Below are 15,133 nucleotides of genomic sequence, written 5' to 3' on the forward strand. Positions count from 1 at the left end.
GAATCTACTTACTTGCTGTACTTGCCATGCAAGGCCTCCAGAAATAATAATCCATCATTCTTCTTACACCCTTTCAAAGAGATCTTTCAAGAGTATGCATGCTCTATTCATGCATTGAGTATGTAAGCTCTATGTATGCATAGAGTATGCAAGCTCTATGCATGCATAACATTATGCATGCTCTTGTTATGCATAAAAGTCATACATAAAGCCTAATCCAGAGAGAACACATAGAGCATGCATACTATATACTCTATGCATGTATAAAGAGAGTATAGAACTTGCATACTCTATACATGCTCTTTTTATTGCAAGCTCTATGCACGCATAAAGACATCATGCATAAAGAGCCTTTGATGCATGCATAGAGTATAAAACCAATAGTGCATAAAATAAATAAAGTAAATGCTCCTCCCACATCACCCGGGGATACATCAATATGATGTGTTTAGGACTTGTGGTGAAGAGCTTCCTTACTTGTGCGCTACAGAGCTTGCTTGATTCTAGCCTTCAACAAAGGCAACCTAGAAACAAAGAATAAACCAAAATGAATAACAAACATTAGCTCATGCAAAAATTTCAAAATCTAAAAAAAAACATTTGTAAACTTCAAAAAAAAATCTAAGCATTAACACATAGGATGCTCTTAAGTGCTTATAAGGGAGAGAATGAGAGAAATAATGAGGGAGAAGAGGGGGAAGAGGAGCCTATAAAACAAAACAAGCGCTATGCTCTATGGTTGCTCTCTTTATGCATAAAGAGAGCTTCATACTTTATGCTTTGTCTCTTTATGCATGGATAGAGTGTGCAAGACCTATGCAAGCATAAAGCATGCTCTATACTCTATGCATGCTTAAAGAGAACATGCACATAGCACTTTATGCATGAATAGATCATAAAACCAGTAGTGCATAAAATAAATAATTTAAATGTTCCCATAGCACCGAGGAGTATTAATTTAAGGCTTATGCGGCAGTGCATCATATGAAAATATGGTGTGTTTAAGTCTTAACCATAGAGAGCTTGCTTGCTTGTGGCGAGCTTGCTTGCTTCTAGTCTTCAAAGATCATAACCTAGAAATAAAAACGAACCAAAATAAACAAGATAACAATAGCTTATGCAAAACTTTCAAAATCTTTTTTCTTTTGTAAAACTTTAAAAAAACTAACCATCTTGCAAGGGAAAGAATTAGGAAGAAGAGGGGAAATATGAGCTTGCAAAACAAAACAATACAAAATGCAAAACTCAAAATAATTATTAACGTTAGCACGGACCACGGACATGCATCAACGATGCACATCTACATCTATGATAAGCTTAGTGTGGAAGCATGCATTAGTCAAATGTGGACATGAATCATCTATAATAGGCTAGGAGCATGCACAAGTAGTGCAAAGTCAATAAAGGATGTACACATGCACTACCTAAAATATTCTTGTCCACCCTCACTTATGTGTTTTCTGCCTAAGAAAGAATTAATAACTTGTTCCAATGATTGTATTTCTTGCATAATTGATGTTAATAATGTACTCAAGGGATGACAAAGCCAAGTGAAAGAGCAAGGATCCATTCAATGTGTGCTTAGACTAGCCCAGATATAGGACTAGACAATACGTGGATGCCCAATGAATTATTGGGTGTGGACACCCAAGCTTATAACTCCCTTGTATATAAGTGAATTTCTCTAATGAGAAAGAGAAATTCCCTTGAGTATTGATTGAGAGTGCGCTCTTGCTCCTTTGTGCTTTATCTCTCTACTGTATACTCTTATTCTCTTGGTAGTAGTGCTTATGTAAGAGTGAGTGTGTGTGAGAGTTGTATCCTCTTGCCCTCTTCATCTTGCCATGTCTTACTAGTGAGAGAGTGAGAGTGAGATATTGTCTTTGTGGGGTGGAGCACAGTCTTGGAAAACAACGGGAAGTGCCAAGCTCTACATAGACAACTTCTCTGGTGACATCGAGAGGTGGGTCTTCTCAAGTACTAGATTGCATTCATGCGGTTGCCTCTTCCATGAGATGGCGGGTAAGCTACTAAGTTCTCCATGACATGCCTAAAGGTGGGTACTGCTCACTTGGTTAGGTTTGTGATTAAGAGATTGCCATGCATTGCTTGTTCTCTTGATTAGTGTAGTGGTTTTAAGGGATTGAGAGATTGATTGAGGTGTTGAATGGTTGAATCCTCAAGTGGTGGTTCGTGTATGTGAGCTCTCCCTCATGGGATAAGCCTTCATGCACTAATCGGGTCGAGTCCTCGGATTGACATTGTGTTTCTCAACACATTTGTTGATCGGTAGTACTCTATGAGCACTATATTGCACGGTAGAGAGAACCGCTCTACAATGGCGCCGCTGTCGGGGAGCGAGTGCCTACATTAGTTGAGCACCATACACACACTACCACTCCTTGTTAAGCTCCAATCGGTTGCAAAACTGTTGGATAGGAGAGCAGGCTTTGGGACTAATTTTGGTACTAATTTAAGACTAATCTGTTGTTAAATTCTCTTTATTTGTCTTGCAATTTGAGTGCGATTGGCTAGCTACGCTTCTTCCTTGAGGTCCGGACAAGGATTCAACACACGGGAAGGATTGGAGGTAGGCGCTAAACCTGCCAATTTCAATTTGTGTGCGAAAGAGAGAGGCCTATTTTTGCATTTCTGTCATTCTGTTTGAGGATAATTTTTAGAGTTTCAATTTTCTACATGTTCGTTTTATTTTCTGTTCTTAGCTTAGTTTAGTTTTCTGCATCTTTAATTTTGTGCATTTTAGTTCTCTATTAAACCTACATTTTAGTTCTCTGTTAAACTTGCACCTGTAGAGAAACTGTGTGAGATCCCTGTTCCCACCGAGCAATAGATTCAGGATACTGGCAGCGGAAGTAGCACTTCTCGTGTGGGACAGGGGTCCCACATTCGGGGCCTCACCCACGGATATCCGGATAAGAGACTAATCCGTCGGTTGTTCCAAAACCGAACCCGAAAAACTTCCTTTACCGGAAAGCACGGGTGATTCCACCAGGATAACTTTTCACTCTAACGTAGTCAAGATCATTTCTAATCAAGCTGATCCAATTGCATCTACAAGATACTTGATCAGATTAAGGAAGAAACTTGCACTTGGATCATTGGGATCAACGCTTTTTTTCCCATTCAAGAGGCACAGCCGTTGATTCCTATCCATAGAACAGTTACTGTCCGGGATTTACTTTATCTATTGTATTAACAAAAGTTGAGTCTCGATTTACAGATCCATCAGTCCAGCCTAACCCCATCCACCAGTCCCATGGGTTAGCCAACCGCCCAACCACTGTAGTGATGGGATCCAATTAAGAATTTGGTTAGGTTTTGTCCCGGGTACCAAGGAAAAGAGTTCCAAGGTCCCCTAGCCGAAAATTCATGCAATTATAAAACTAGTCACACCACTTACACACCCAATATGAAATTGCCTTTTTACAGATTCAACCAAAAACAATCCTTTAATAAAACCATAGTATCACTGATTACAATCTTCCAATTTATCCGGTTGATTCAATTTCCCATCATTCCTTCATCAGAGTATCTATGGCATCATTGGCAACTAGAACGCTCACCACCTCTCCACACAGGGGCCTTTTCAATAGTTCCTAGCCCATAATACTCGGTAATATAATCACTTATCAAGATGGACTCTCGTTGAAGATCAGCAAGATCAACCAACAGATCCATATAAAGAGCCATGGACTCATCCGTTTTGAGGACCAGCAAGGTCAGTCAACCAGATCCATGCCGAGTTTCAGAAAACAACTCTTACTCCTTGTTCCAATATCTTCCTCGACGCACGCGTGGGTATCGTGGGTGACCGAGAGCCCGAGCACCGTATGGTCAGCACCCTCTAGGATCCTTCGCAGGTGACCTAGCGCTTCACTCATAGGCCGCTTCCTTGGCCCCTCATCCACCATACCAGAAGCTCACCATTTTAATCGCACCGCCTGGTCAAGACCTCGGCCGACCTTGCTGCGCGAGACGTCCTCCATTGACTCTCCGTTAGCAGTTGTAACTTTATCAGTTAGGTCTCCACGAACTTGATCACAAGATGGTCAAAATGCTTTCCCAGCATTCTTGACATAAAACAGTCATTTACAAACAGTCACAAAATACAGTTTCTATATCGAATTCCATCTTTCCACATTATCCCTCCTCAATCCACATCACTTATTCCACATTCCCTTCATATGTACTCGTTCTCATCCATTCATTCATGTCAACGACACATTATTTCCACTACACATTCACCTTCATTATTCTTCATACACATCCATGCATACATCCATTTTCACATCCTTACTCATACATCCACATCCACATACATACATCCGTACATACACATCCACATGCATACATCCACATCTACATGCATACATCCATACATACACATCCATATGCATACATCCACATCCTCATTCGTACATCTACATCTACATGCACATTCACATCCATACTCCACATACATACATCTATTTTTTTCTTCCTTCCCATTCATATCATACACTTCTTATCTCATTCCATACACATCTTAACTCATCTTATCACATCTTAACTCATCTCATATACATCTTATCTCATCTTATCACATCTTAACTCATCTTATCACATCCTAACTCATCTCATATGCATCTTATCTCATCTTATCACATCTCATACATCTCTTATCACATCTCATACACCTCTTATCACATCCTAACTCATCTCATATACATCTTATCACATCTCATACACCTCTTATCACATCCTAACTCCTCTTATCACATCCTAACTCATCTCATATACATCTTATCTCATCTTATCACATCTCATACACCTCTTATCACATCCTAACTCATTTTTTTTAATGCATACCTCTATGCAAGAATTTCAATCGTGATAAAAGTAACACTTTTACAATAAAATAATTAATTTTTTTTCTGTAATATTTTTATAATAAAATTAAATAATTTATTTATTCTTTCATTTCTATGCACGAAATTCAATATGATGAAAATAACTTTTTATAATAAAATAATCATTTTTTTTCTTTACAGCTTTATAATAAAATATTCATCTTTTATGCATACCTCTATGCATGAAATTCAATTATGTTCAAAGTAACACTTTTATAATAAAATATTTATCTTTTATGCATACCTCTATGCATGAAATTCAATTATGTTAAAAGTAACACTTTTATAATAAAATATTTATCTTTTATGCATACCTCTATGCATGAAATTTATTTATGCTAAAAGTAACACTTGATATAAAATTTTATCCATTATGCATACTTCTATGCATGAAAATAAAAATGATAAAAGTAACACTTTTGATATAAAAATTTATCCATTATGCATACTTCTATGCATAAAATAAAAATGATAAAAGTAACACTTTTGATATAAAAATTTATCCATTATGCATACTTCTATGCATAAAATAAAAATGATAAAAGTAATACTTTTGATATAAAATTTATCCTATATGCATAATATAAAAATTTAATTTCTTCATGATTCTAATGAAATTCTTTCAATTAATCTAGGATGATAATTCCTAGAATATGGTAGGAAATCCTCTTTTCATGCTTTGAATGAAATTATTTTATGTGTAAATTTTTATAAAATTTTGCCATAGCTCCGCTACTATAACTGATAAATCTCAATTATTTTAAAAGATAAGGTTTATCTTTAAGGAAATGATTAGAATGATCCCTAATTGGATCATTAATCCTTAATTGATTGAATAAAAAATAATCATGGAATACATAAACTAAAAGCATAGATTAAAAAAAACCATTAATTTGTTCTTAAGCATAGATTAATCTTGGATTAAGGAAAAGCTTTATGAAAAGCTTCATATGGATTGAGAGTGGGTCATGAGTATGACTATTCCTTAATTGAGAGAGAGAAATTACATAAAACCCATTAGAATTAAACTTAAATAAAAATTTATGTAATCAAATTATGTAACTCTTCACTACTATTCATCAATTAACTTCAATAGCATTCAAAAACCATATCAATTAAGCTTCTCAAGCTTGAGAGGGGTTGAGAAGAGAGAAACATTGAGAATTTATAAAAAAAATTCAAAATTCACCATTTACCTTACAATTTGCTTGATTCTTTGTTCACGGTAGAGGCCCCCAACCAATCAATTGGTTTAGTATGTTGATGGAGCCACCAATGGGGATTAAAGAAAGAGGAAAGTGTCAAAAACTAGTGAATTATTAAAGAATTCATAGTTCTTGGCTTAGGTGGAGTAGAGTAACAATGCATAAGACACTATATTTTTTTCAACAAGGGGAGGCTTCTATTTATAGGAAAATTTGAGCTCCTAACCAAACAAACTGATTCTAGAATTTTCCAAGTCAGTTTGGTCACTTTTTGACCATTTTTAGGCCAGTTAAGCTAACTTTTTGGAACTAGACTTGAATGAGGAGAGATGAAATATCTCAACTTTTATGATTTTAAAACTCATTTAAGCATGTGTTTTAGGCGCCTCATTGAAGGCCCTCCTTTTCCTTACTGATGTGTCAAAAATGGAATCCTTACACTCAAATTATCTCATATTTTTATATTACGCATAGGATTTTTACTATTAAACCTTGTACATTTTCAACTCTTCATCTTATGTGAGCATTTAAGGGACTCCCCTTCCTTACATATGTGTCAAATTGAAATCATTATACCCAAAATATCTCATATTTTTAATATTGCTCATAGTTTTTTACTAATAAACCTTGTACATTTTCAACTCTTCATCTTATGTTAAATATGCACCTCCTTTAAAGAACTCCCCTTCCTTACATATGTGTCAAAATGGAATCATTATACCCAAAATATCTCATATTTTTAATATTGTTCATAGTTTTTTACTAATAAACCTTGTACATTTTCAACTCTTCATCTTATGTGAGCATTTACTCATTTTTGGGTATCTTCTTTTTTACAAATTGGATTTATCTCCTCCCTACACATGGATTGATGCTATTGGCCCATAGGAACCTTAATTGGACCATAATCCAAAGATTTTTGAAAATCTAGACCCTTAGACTAAGGTTCTTTATACCTATTTCTAATTAATTCCAATTGCACATTGAAAAAATTCTTTTTGAATTTCTGTTTCAAGGGAACTTTATTTAATAAGATGAGATAATTTTCTATCCAAAAATATTAAAAATCTGAATATTCTCTCTCTAGAATATTTTCTCTCTCTATGTTAAAACAGTTAGAAACAAGGTCTTTATATTTCTGAAGAGGGAATTGATTACAGGGGAAGATACTAGACATTTTGAGAGGCTGGGGAGGAATCTTACATTCTCTCCCACTTGAAAAACGCGAGATGTCCTCATGTCGCAAACTGGGGTAATTTTGCAAGATGCACGAATATGAGACTTAGAGAAAAATTTTAATCAAGATTAACCACCAAGAAAAGTTTCAAAGAGAGCAAGATTCAAGATAAGAACAAGTTTTAAACTTTATTCATTCTCGGAACATATACAGTAAAGATAGAAGAACTCTTTACACTTCCATAAGCCCGTCCATCATATGGTCACAAAAGCAGCACTCACAAGCTGCACAAGTATAAGGTAACTCATCTATGGGAATAATTCTGTTGGTTATTGCCGCACCTATCTCAGTGGTATGAGGTGATCTAACAAAAGGACCTCTGAGAGGCAAGCCAAAAATGGGGTAAAGGCATATCTTCTCATGAGAAAGAAAACACGCCAGTAAGAAAACCCGCTCAGAAAACCCAAGATGCCTTGATCTCATGACGCAGTAGTATCGGGGACCCTAACCCAAAGCTTCAATAACCATGGCCAAGCGGACATTATTACGAAAATGTTGCTGACCCCAGGGTGTTACCCTAGTTATGTCTTGATAGGTCCGCCATTTGGTCTGAGCTACAAAAGTTCCCAAGTGAGGGAAAAGTGAGCGCTCATACTAATCTATAAAATCCTTCTTCACAGACTCACTTGCATCTTGAAGGTGAGGAATCATTATGGATAAAACTAGTTCTTGTTGCCAGGCCATGAAAGAGATTAAGAAAGAAAGGAGATCGATGGGAGTAAGATTACTGTGAGCGACAAGTAAAAGTTTCGACTTATATAAAGGAAGGAGCTAGCGTAACTTAGAAGCCAATGGTAACTTGTCACTGAAGTTTTACCGTCTTTCCATGATTTGGGTTTGGCACATTTTTCTATAGAAGGCCTTAAGAACTTTGAGATGAGGAGATAAAAGAAGTTCGTAGGCTAAGTTACCTACTTTCTTTGGTCCACAATATCTGGGGGATAACTTCTTATACTTCCCAAGAGATAAAGAACTTCTTTTGGGCCGTACTCGAATGAAGACTAAAACCTTGATATCTAAAATATCGATTCTCACTTCAGAACTCATCGTTCATAATCCTTAAAACAGGTGGGATTCTTGAGAAGTATTCTGGGGAAAGGTTCTTTCTTTTTTAAACATAATCTTTCTTTTATTTTAGAGAGGAAATAATTATAAGATCAGAAAGGGAGATTCTTTCTCCTGTATACCTCGAAGGCTGGGGAAAAATTCTTATATTCTACCCCACTTAAGAAGTGTGAGATGTCCTCATCTCGCAAAGTAGAGGACAACTCTTTTTCTTAAGATCCAATTTATTCTGGGGTTCCTTATATTCTAGTCGACCCAACAGAATACGGGGATAATTATCCCTTAAATAGAACTCATCATTCAAATCATATCATTCATATCTTTAATACGATAATGGTCCATTAGACCAAAAAAATTCCCTTCTGAACATTCCTCTACGAGAATTTCAGTTAAGCAAGTTCTCAATTTGTCATCCCTTAACTTGATCTACCGAGTCAAGTGTTAACAGTATCAATCTGACAACACAATCCACTAATCTCATAGTGATTTGCTGAATTCATTATCATCATTTCTGTTATGAATATCATCACTGGGACTCGTCCCATTCATCCTCATTGTGGTTTCGCTCAGCTTATTACATTTCAACTAAATTTCAGAAATCATCATTTTTCAATCAGAATCTAAATCAATTAATCAATTCTCAAACAGAATTAAAAATCATATCAACCACAATCGAATTCATCATCTGGATAGCATTAACGCTTATAATTTCAAGTCTTAGATTTACTCGTATATACTGTCAGTAAAGAGCTGCAGTTATACTCTCGGTATATACGGTAGTCGCGGCCCTTGGAATTATAAGGTAAATACCATCATGTCTAGGCCTCAAGCAAGTCAGGGATTCTATATAATTGCGGTATTTCCATGTGAAGACCCAATTACCAATTTATGAATTTCAGTTTGAATATCAATTTGTATGATTTATATCACACAATTACAACCTTTTTGTGCTTCTTGATAAATTTTAGACATAATTGGCTCCTCAGTTGATCTTATTGGAGATTTAAGACATAAGTCTGATAAACAGATTTTTCTTTATCCGATCGTCCGTAAACAATCACTTAAATAACAGGAAAAACATTTGTATATTTATATACAAGTTGCAATAAGTACATAGAGTGGCTCGGCTCCAAGATTCAAAATCTCCTCGGGAGACGCATAAGACGACGGTATTAGGCCATAGTCATGCCCTGTTACATAATTTCTCTAATTGCGAAGGGAGCTATTATTTTCTCCTTAGGGATAAATCAACTAAAGAGTCTATAAACTCGGCAACAATAAAGTCTGAAAATTTGAGGTGTTGAATTATATAGAATGACACCACGCGTCATTTTCAGCTTTATCAGAATCATGGCCAATGAGAGATTCTGCCTCAACATTGCACGCCGGTTGCAGAAGGCGTGGACATATTGCCCTGCAAACCACTTATGCTGTCATCTCTCCATTAGGTTAGGAAAATATAATTCTTCGAAATAGCGTGCGAGTCTTGCTCGGCTTGTTGGAGTTAAAGCAGAAGAGATGAGATGCTCGAAGGCAAATGCAATCATATCTTGAGACTGGGTGAGGTCGGGAATACCAGATAAATGGAGAACTTCCATCTATAAAAACAATTTCTTTGATTAAAAATTTCTTCATTAAAGAAGCTTACGGAATGAAAATACATTATGAAAATGCTCTTTCTGAATTCTTACTACCAATTTCAGATAAGAATTTAATTATCCTTATTAGCTTTCAAATTCTGCTCTGATACCAACTCTGAGATCCCTGTTCCCATCGAGCAATAAATTCAGGATACTGGCAGTGGAAGTAGCACTTCTCGCGTGGAACAAGGGTCCCACATTCGGGGGCCTCACCCACGGATATCCGGATAAGAGACTAATTCCAAAACCGAACCCGGAAAAACTTCCTTTACCGGAAAGCACGGGTGATTCCACCAGGATAACTTTTCACTCTAACGTAGTCAAGATCATTTCTGATCAAGCTGATCCAATTGCATCTACAAGATACTTGATCAGATCAAGGAAGAAACTTGCACTTGGATCATTGGGATCAACGCTTTTTTCCCCATTCAAGAGGCACAGCCGTTGATTCCTATCCGTAGAATAGTTACTGTCTGAGATTTACTTTATCTATTGTAATAACAAAAGTTGAGTCTCGATTTACGGATCTATCAATCCAGCCTAACCCCATCCAGTCCCATGGGTTAGCCAACCACCCAACCACTGTAGTGATGGGATCCAATTAAGAATTTGGTTAGGTTTTGTCCCGGGTACCAAGGAAAAGAGTTCCAAGGCCGCCTAGCCGGAAGTTCATGCAATTATAAAACTAGTCACACCACTTACACACCCAATATGAAATTGCCTTTTTACAGATTCAACCAAAAACAATCCTTTAATAAAACCATAGTATCACTGATTACAATCTTCCAATTTATCCGGTTGATTCAATTTCCCGTCATTCCTTCATCAGAGTATCTATGGCATCATTGGCAACTAGAACGCTCACCACCTGTCTACACAGGGACCTTTTGAATAGTTCCTAGCCCATAATACTCGGTAATATAATCACTTATCAAGATGGACTCTCGTTGAAGATCAACAAGATCAACCAACAGATCCATATAAAGAGCCATGGACTCATCCGTTGAGGACCAGCAAGGTCAGTCAACCAGATCCATGCCCGGTTTCAGAAAACAACTCTTACTCCTTGTTCCAATATCTTCCTCGACGCACGCGTGGGTATCCTGGGCGACCCAGAGCCCGAGCACCGTATGGTCAGCACCCTCTAGGATCCTTCGCAGGTGACCTAGCGCTTCACTCATAGGCCGCTTCCTTGGCCCCTCATCCACCGTACCGAAAGCTCACCATTTTAATCGCACCGAGGCTGGTCAAGACCTCGGCCGACCTTGCTGCGCGAGACGTCCTCCATTGACTCTCCGTCAGCAGTTGCAACTTTATCAGTTAGGTCTCCACGAACTTGATCACAAGACGATCAAAATGCTTTCCCAGCATTCTTGACATAAAATAGTCATTTACAAACAGTCACAAAATACAGTTTCTATATCGAATTCCATCTTTCCACATTATCCCTCCTCAATCCACATCACTTATTCCACATTCCCTTCATATGTACTCGTTCTCATTGTAAGATCCCTGTTCCCACCGAGCAACGGATTCGGGGTACTGGCAGCGGAAGTAGCGCTTCTCGCGCGGGACAGGGGTCCCACACTCGGGGCCTCGCCCACGGATATCTGGATAAGAGACTAATCCGTCGGTTGTTCCAAAACCGAACCCGGAAAAACTTCCTTTACCGGAAAGCACGGGCGATTCCACCAGGATAACTTTTTACTCTAACGTAGTCAAGATCATTTCTGATCGAGATGATCCGATTACATCTATAAGATACTTAGTCAGTTCAAGGAAGAAACTTGCACTTGGATCATTGGGATCAACGCTTTTTTCCCCATTCAAGAGGCACAGCCGTTGATTCCTATCCATAGAACAGTTACTGTCCGGGATTTATTTATTTATTTTTTTCTATCGTAAAAACAAAAGTTTGAGTCTCGGTTTACGGATCCATCAGTCCAGCCTAACCCCATCCAATCCCATGGGTTAGCCAACCGCCCAACCACTGTAGTGATGGGATCCAATTAAAAATTTGGTTAGGTTTTGTCCCGGGTACCAAGGAAAAGAGTTCCAAGGCCCCCTAGCCGGATGTTCATGCAAAATAAAACTAGTCACACCACTCACACACCCAAAATGAAATTGCCTTTTTCAACCAGATTCAACCAGTTTAAAACAATCCTTTAATAAAACCATAGTATCATTGATCACCATCTTCCTATTTATCCAATTGATTCTTAATTTCCCATCATTCCTTCATCAGAGTATCTATGGCATCATTGGCAACTAGAACGCTCAGGAGCCGTTTCGATAGTTCCTAGCCCATAATACTTGGCAATATAATCACTTAACAAGATGGACTCTCGTTGAAGATCAGCAAGATCAACCAACAGATCCATATAAGGAGCCATGGACTCATCCATTGAAGACCAGCAAGGTCAATCAACCAGATCCATGCTCGATTTCAGAAAACAACTCCAACTCTGTTCCAATATCTTCCTCGACGCACGCGTGGGTATCCTAGGCAACCCAGAGCCCGAGCACCGTATGGTCAGCACCCTCTAGGATCCTTCGCAGGTAACCTAGCGCTTCACGCATAGGCCGCTTCCTTGGCCCCTCATCCACCGTACCGGAAGCTCACCATTTTAATCGCACCGAGGCTGGTCAAGACCTCGGCCGACCTTGCTACGCGAGACGTCCTTCATTGACTCCCCGTCAGCAGTTGCAACTTTACCATCACGACTTTAATCACAAGACGGTCAAAATGCTTCCCCCAGCATTCTTGACATAAAACAATCATTTACAAACAGCATTTACAAACAGTATTTACAAACAGTTTACAACACAATTTCTATTTTAACTTTCATTTTTTCACATTATCCTTTATCAATCTACATTACTTATTCCATATTCCATTTATATGTATACTCATCCCATCACATCATTTCTATCTCATCACTTCAGATTCCCTCACATCGCATATCGTATATTCACATCCATACATCCACATCTATATGCGTACATTCACATCTACATGCATACATCTACATCCACATCTATATGCGTACATTCACATCTACATCCATACATCTACATCTCTATGCATACATCCACATCCACATTCACATTCACCTCCATACATCTACATCTACATGCATAGGTACTGGCAGCGGAAGTAGCGCTTCTCGCGCGGGACAGGGGTCCCACACTCGGGGCCTCGCCCACGGATATCCGGATAAGAGACTAATCCGTCGGTTGTTCCAAAACCGAACCCGGAAAAACTTCCTTTACCGGAAAGCACGGGCGATTCCACCAGGATAACTTTTTACTCTAACGTAGTCAAGATCATTTCTGATCGAGATGATCCGATTACATCTATAAGATACTTAGTCAGTTCAAGGAAGAAACTTGCACTTGGATCATTGGGATCAACGCTTTTTTCCCCATTCAAGAGGCACAGCCGTTGATTCCTATCCATAGAACAGTTACTGTCCGGGATTTATTTATTTATTTTTTTCTATCGTAAAAACAAAAGTTTGAGTCTCGGTTTACGGATCCATCAGTCCAGCCTAACCCCATCCAATCCCATGGGTTAGCCAACCGCCCAACCACTGTAGTGATGGGATCCAATTAAAAATTTGGTTAGGTTTTGTCCCGGGTACCAAGGAAAAGAGTTCCAAGGCCCCCTAGCCGGATGTTCATGCAAAATAAAACTAGTCACACCACTCACACACCCAAAATGAAATTGCCTTTTTCAACCAGATTCAACCAGTTTAAAACAATCCTTTAATAAAACCATAGTATCTTTGATCACCATCTTCCTATTTATCCAATTGATTCTTAATTTCCCATCATTCCTTCATCAGAGTATCTATGGCATCATTGGCAACTAGAACGCTCAGGAGCCGTTTCGATAGTTCCTAGCCCATAATACTTGGCAATATAATCACTTAACAAGATGGACTCTCGTTGAAGATCAGCAAGATCAACCAACAGATCCATATAAGGAGCCATGGACTCATCCATTGAAGACCAGCAAGGTCAATCAACCAGATCCATGCTCGATTTCAGAAAACAACTCCAACTCTGTTCCAATATCTTCCTCGACGCACGCGTGGGTATCCTAGGCAACCCAGAGCCCGAGCACCGTATAGTCAGCACCCTCTAGGATCCTTCGCAGGTAACCTAGCGCTTCACGCATAGGCCGCTTCCTTGGCCCCTCATCCACCGTACCGGAAGCTCACCATTTTAATCGCACCGAGGCTGGTCAAGACCTCGGCCGACCTTGCTACGCGAGACGTCCTTCATTGACTCCCCGTCAGTAGTTGCAACTTTACCATCACGACTTTAATCACAAGACGGTCAAAATGCTCCCCCCAGCATTCTTGACATAAAACAATCATTTACAAACAGCATTTACAAACAGTATTTACAAACAGTTTACAACACAATTTCTATTTTAACTTTCATTTTTTCACATTATCCTTTATCAATCTACATTACTTATTCCATATTCCATTTATATGTATACTCATCCCATCACATCATTTCTATCTCATCACTTCAGATTCCCTCACATCGCATATCGTATATTCACATCCATACATCCACATCTATATGCGTACATTCACATCTACATGCATACATCTACATCCACATCTATATGCGTACATTCACATCTACATGCATACATCTACATCTCTATGCATACATCCACATCCACATTCACATTCACCTCCATACATCTACATCTACATGCATACATCCACATCTCCATTCACATCTACATCTACATGCATCCATCCACCTCCACATCCACATCTACATCTATACATCTACATCTACATGCATACATCCATATCTCCATTCCCATCTACATCTATACATCTACATCTACATGCATCCATCTACCTCCACATCCACATCTACATCTATACATCTACATCTACATGTATACATCCACCTCCACATCCACATCCGTATCTATACATCTACATCTACATGTATACATCCACATCCACATCTATACATCTACATCTACATGCATACATCCACATCTCCATTCACATCTACATCTATACATCTACATCTACA

General features: G+C 38.3%; 1 long non-coding RNA gene across 1 annotated transcript in view; it reads right to left on the reverse strand.

Annotated features, from left to right (window-relative positions):
• Positions 1-440: 440 nt before the first annotated feature.
• LOC147603191 (uncharacterized) overlaps positions 441-15,133 on the reverse strand; it is an 81,602-nt gene continuing 66,909 nt past the window's right edge. The window contains exon 3 of the long non-coding RNA XR_015265604.1: positions 441-524. This is a non-coding gene — a long non-coding RNA (uncharacterized LOC147603191). The remainder of the gene's footprint in view (positions 525-15,133) is intronic.

Source organism: Cibotium barometz, chromosome 64 (assembly GCF_041138505.1).
Source record: "Cibotium barometz isolate CiBa-2024 chromosome 64, ASM4113850v1, whole genome shotgun sequence".
NCBI classification, from domain to species: Eukaryota; Viridiplantae; Streptophyta; class Polypodiopsida; order Cyatheales; family Cibotiaceae; genus Cibotium; species Cibotium barometz.